The 5000-nt window shown below is 61.3% G+C and overlaps 1 non-coding gene across 1 annotated transcript; it reads left to right on the top strand.

The window, feature by feature from the left end:
- Positions 1-2421: 2421 nt before the first annotated feature.
- LOC136441061 (small subunit ribosomal RNA) lies at positions 2422-4236 on the top strand. Its single transcript, XR_010756781.1, has one exon. It is a non-coding gene; the product is annotated as a small subunit ribosomal RNA (ribosomal RNA).
- Positions 4237-5000: the final 764 nt, after the last annotated feature.

Genomic DNA, 5000 nt, shown 5'->3' with positions numbered 1-5000 from the left:
TAAGACCTTCGGTCGCTGACTCCGATCTTTGGAGAAAGCCCGTAAAGACCTTCGGTCGCTGACTCCGATCCTGCGAGAAAGCCCGTTAAGACCTTCGGTCGCTGACTCCGATCCTTGGAGAAAGCCCGTAAAGACCTTCGGTCGCTGACTCCGATCCTGCGAGAAAGCCCGTTAAGACCTTTGGTCGCTGACTCCGATCCTTGGAGAAAGCCCGTTAAGACCTTCGGTCGCTGACTCCGATCCTTGGAGAAAGCCCGTAAAGACCTTCGGTCGCTGACTCCGATCCTTGGAGAAAGCCCGTAAAGACCTTCGGTCGCTGACTCCGATCCTGCGAGAAAGCCCGTTAAGACCTTTGGTCGCTGACTCCGATCCTTGGAGAAAGCCCGTTAAGACCTTCGGTCGCTGACTCCGATCCTTGGAGAAAGCCCGTTAAGACCTTCGGTCGCTGACTCCGATCCTTGGAGAAAGCCCGTTAAGACCTTCGGTCGCTGACTCCGATCTTTGGAGAAAGCCCGTAAAGACCTTCGGTCGCTGACTCCGATCCTGCGAGAAAGCCCGTTAAGACCTTCGGTCGCTGACTCCGATCCTTGGAGAAAGCCCGTAAAGACCTTCGGTCGCTGACTCCGATCCTGCGAGAAAGCCCGTTAAGACCTTTGGTCGCTGACTCCGATCCTTGGAGAAAGCCCGTTAAGACCTTCGGTCGCTGACTCCGATCCTTGGAGAAAGCCCGTTAAGACCTTCGGTCGCTGACTCCGATCCTTGGAGAAAGCCCGTTAAGACCTTCGGTCGCTGACTCCGATCTTTGGAGAAAGCCCGTAAAGACCTTCGGTCGCTGACTCCGATCCTGCGAGAAAGCCCGTTAAGACCTTCGGTCGCTGACTCCGATCCTTGGAGAAAGCCCGTTAAGACCTTCGGTCGCTGACTCCGATCCTTGGAGAAAGCCCGTCAAGACCTTCCGTCGCTGACTCCGATCTTTGGAGAAAGCCCGCAAGAGCTTTGGTGACTCACTCCGATTTCGCGAGAAGGGCCGCAAGAGCTGCGGGGACTCACTCCGATCCTGTGACAAAGCCCGACTCTTCAGGTCGCTCCTATGTAGCCCACCATCTCTTAAGCATTGGCGGCCGGGTCGGCCGGCGCTGACGGCCGAAGGAAGCCGCCGGGCGGACCGCGTTTGGTGTTTCCCCGCTCCCGAGGCCGCCTGCTACACGACGGCATGCGACTTTCCGGCCTGCCCCGACTTTCGGATTTCGCCAGGGTGTCTGACCAAGGTGTAGGTCGCCGATCCTACCTTGAGAGGAGTGGTCGTTTTTTGACTAGGCAACTCTTCCAGAGCCCGTAGCGGACGGCGGCTGGGGGCCAGCGGGTCCGGGAGGGTGCGGACGGGGCCGGCGCGGCACGGGCCAGACCCCTGCGTGGAGAAAAGACGGGGTCGTCCGGTGACTTTGCCCCGTCGGCCGGCTCCATCGGACTTGGCACCGGGCGCCTGGGCGGGTGTCGGCGGGGGGAGTGAGCGCCCCGCCCCGCCCGACTCCGACCGCCCCGGAGGGCGCCCCGGGCCCGCCGGGCGAGCGAGCAGGGTCCGTCCGGTGTGGGGCGGGGCCCGGGGAGGCGGGGGTGGAGCGGGCGGCCGAGCAACGGGGTCGACCGGGACGGGTCTCCCCCGGCCGGCGGGGCCGGTCTCCCGTTGCCCCCGAAGCCTACCCCGTGGCCGACTTGCGGTGGTTTTTCAAAAAAGTGCTCTGTAGGGTGTCTGACCATGTCGTGGGTCGCTCAACCTACCTTGAGAGAGTGGTCGTTTTTTGACTAGCTCGGGAATCGACGGCGAGCAATCGCACACTCTCTCGCCAGTCGTTTTGCTAACCCCGCCGACCAGGCTGCCACTCCCCGCGAGGGCAGCCGGAGGTCGACAACCGGCTTGGAAGGCGCCCGCTCCTCCGCTCCTGCGGGCGAGGACGGGCGTGCCGACGGGCGTCCGGAACCAGCGCCGGGGCAGGCCCTCCGCGGAGGGCAGCCCGGGTCCCGCCGCTGCGGCGGCGGACCCAACGGCGACGGCTCGCCCCTTCCGTCTGCGTGCGAGTACGCCTTGCGGACTCGGCGGTTCGAGACCCGGCCGTCCGCCTTGCCGGCGGACGCGTCCGGTCGTGAGAGTGCGGGACCGTTCCTGACGGGACGGCTCGGGCGTTGAAGGGAAGCAACGGTCAGGTGTGGCCGGGAGTTCTGCGCTCAGGCTCCCGAGGGTTCGCGGCCATCTCCACGGCGCGTTCCCACCTCACGGCAGCGACGGACTCGGCGGCGCTCGGCGCTCCGGTCGAGCGGGACCGTGTGGCGGCGGCGGCAGTTGCGGGTCTTCCCGCGCTGCCCCGCGGCCGCGGCGGTCCTCTCCCGGCGGCGACCGCTCTTTCGCCGCCTCGGCGTCCTCGCTACCTGGTTGATCCTGCCAGTAGTCATATGCTTGTCTCAAAGATTAAGCCATGCACGTGCAAGTTTAAACTGTCCCAGTGAAACTGCGAATGGCTCATTAAATCAGTTATGGTTCCTTTGATCGTCACATCCTACATGGATAACTGTGGTAATTCTAGAGCTAATACATGCGGAAGAAGCGCCGACCTCACGGTCTGGCGTGCATTTATCAGACCAAGACCGACCCGGGGTTCGCCCCGGTCCCTTTGGTGACTCTGGATAACCCAGCCGATCGCACGGTCTTCGCACCGGCGACAGATCATTCGAATGTCTGCCCTATCAACTTTCGATGGTAGGTTCTGTGCCTACCATGGTGGCAACGGGTGACGGGGAATCAGGGTTCGGTTCCGGAGAGGGAGCCTGAGAAACGGCTACCACATCCAAGGAAGGCAGCAGGCGCGCAAATTACCCACTCCCGACTCGGGGAGGTAGTGACGAAAAATAACAATACGGGACTCTTTCGAGGCCCCGTAATTGGAATGGGTACACTTTAAATCCTTTAACGAGGATCTATTGGAGGGCAAGTCTGGTGCCAGCAGCCGCGGTAATTCCAGCTCCAATAGCGTATATTAAAGTTGTTGCGGTTAAAAAGCTCGTAGTTGGATCTTGGGACCGGGCTTGCGGTCCGCCGCGAGGCGTGTCACTGCTCGTCCCGGCCCTCCCCGCCGGATTCTCCTTGGTGCTCTTAACTGAGTGCCTCGGGGTGCCGGAGCGTTTACTTTGAAAAAATTAGAGTGTTCAAAGCAGGCCTGGCGCCTGAATAGTGGTGCATGGAATAATGGAATAGGACCTCGGTTCTATTTCGTTGGTTTTCGGAACGTGAGGTAATGATCAAGAGGGACGGACGGGGGCATTCGTATTGCGGCGGGAGAGGTGAAATTCTTGGATCGCCGCAAGACGAACCACTGCGAAAGCATTTGCCAAGAATGTTTTCATTGATCAAGAACGAAAGTTGTGGGCGCGAAGGCGATCAGATACCGCCCTAGTCACAACCATAAACGATGCCAACCAGCGATCCGCCGGCGTTACTTCGATGACCCGATGGGCAGCTCCCGGGAAACCTGAGTTTTCGGGTTCCGGGGGAAGTATGGTTGCAAAGCTGGAACTTAAAGGAATTGACGGAAGGGCACCACCAGGAGTGGAGCCTGCGGCTTAATTTGACTCAACACGGGGAAACTCACCCGGCCCGGACACAGTAAGGATTGACAGATTGAGAGCTCTTTCTTGATTCTGTGGGTGGTGGTGCATGGCCGTTCTTAGTTGGTGGAGCGATTTGTCTGGCTAATCCCGATAACGAACGAGACTCTGGCATGCTAACTAGTTCGGCGATCCCGCGCGATCGGCCGCAACTTCTTAGAGGGACAGCCGGCAGTAAGCCGGACGAGATGGAGCAATAACAGGTCTGTGATGCCCTTAGATGTCCGGGGCCGCACGCGCGCTACAATGAAGGCATCAGCGAGTCTTTCGCCTTCGCCGAAAGGTGCGGGTAACCTGCTGAACCGCCTTCGTGCTAGGGATCGGGGATTGCAATTATCTCCCATGAACGAGGAATTCCCAGTAGATGCGTGTCATCAGCGCGCGTTGATTACGTCCCTGCCCTTTGTACACACCGCCCGTCGCTACTACCGATTGAATGGTTTAGTGAGGCAGTCGATCGGCCCCTCTCGGGCCGGCAACGGTCTGGAGGAGCGCCGAGAAGCCGATCAAACTTGACCATTTAGAGGAAGTAAAAGTCGTAACAAGGTTTCCGTAGGTGAACCTGCGGAAGGATCATTACCGAAACGAAGAAGCGAGGCGCTCGCGTCGTCGACTTCACACCAAACTCGTGGCAAGGAGCGGGCTCTGGTGCCCCCGGCCTCCCGCTCCGACCCTCACTCTTCCTTACCGCCTCGACAAGGTGGCGCTCCGACGGTTGCTCTCGCGCCAATCGCTCCTCCTTCGCGGAGGAGCGCGGGCGGAGAGCCAGGAGCGCCCATGCCGACCCGCTTGGCGGCGGGACCCGGCAGCCCCCTTGGAACGTTGGTCGGGCGCCTTCAGTGTGAGCCCGTCGTTCCCTATACCCTGCTAAACCAGCGAGCCGCCCCGAGTAGCCTGGTCGAGGACTGAGTCAGGTCCTCCCGGCGAAAAGTCTTGGGCGGGCGAGCGCAAGTGGGGGCACCTATATCCTGGCGGAGGGGCGTCGCGTCGTGGGTTTGCGCGGAATGGGGTTGAGTTGCTAGTCTCACGGCGGGGCCTAGGTGAGACGGCTCCTCCCCGGCACCCCGGCGCGGCGTTTCGGTCTCTGACTCGATGCAATCCATCTTGCGGACGAGTGACCTGTCCTTAAGCGTCGGACTTCGAGCGGGCGTCCCGCGGTCCAAGGCCTCCTTTGGGCAGAGGGGAGGACTGCTCTCGGTCGCCGCCGGCCAGCCACCGGCGGTCTCGACCGACTGCTCCACTCCCCGAGGTCTTCAAGAGAAGGGCGGGCGCAATCGACCCCTCGGCTCTAATTTCCCGGCCGGGTTTTGTCGAGGGGGCGCAGCGGTCTTCGCGGCGGGTCC

Source organism: Branchiostoma lanceolatum, chromosome 8 (genome assembly GCF_035083965.1).
Source record: "Branchiostoma lanceolatum isolate klBraLanc5 chromosome 8, klBraLanc5.hap2, whole genome shotgun sequence".
NCBI lineage: Eukaryota > Metazoa > Chordata > Leptocardii > Amphioxiformes > Branchiostomatidae > Branchiostoma > Branchiostoma lanceolatum.
Note: the sequence above shows the minus strand (reverse complement) of the source record. Positions and strands in the feature narration are given on the sequence as shown.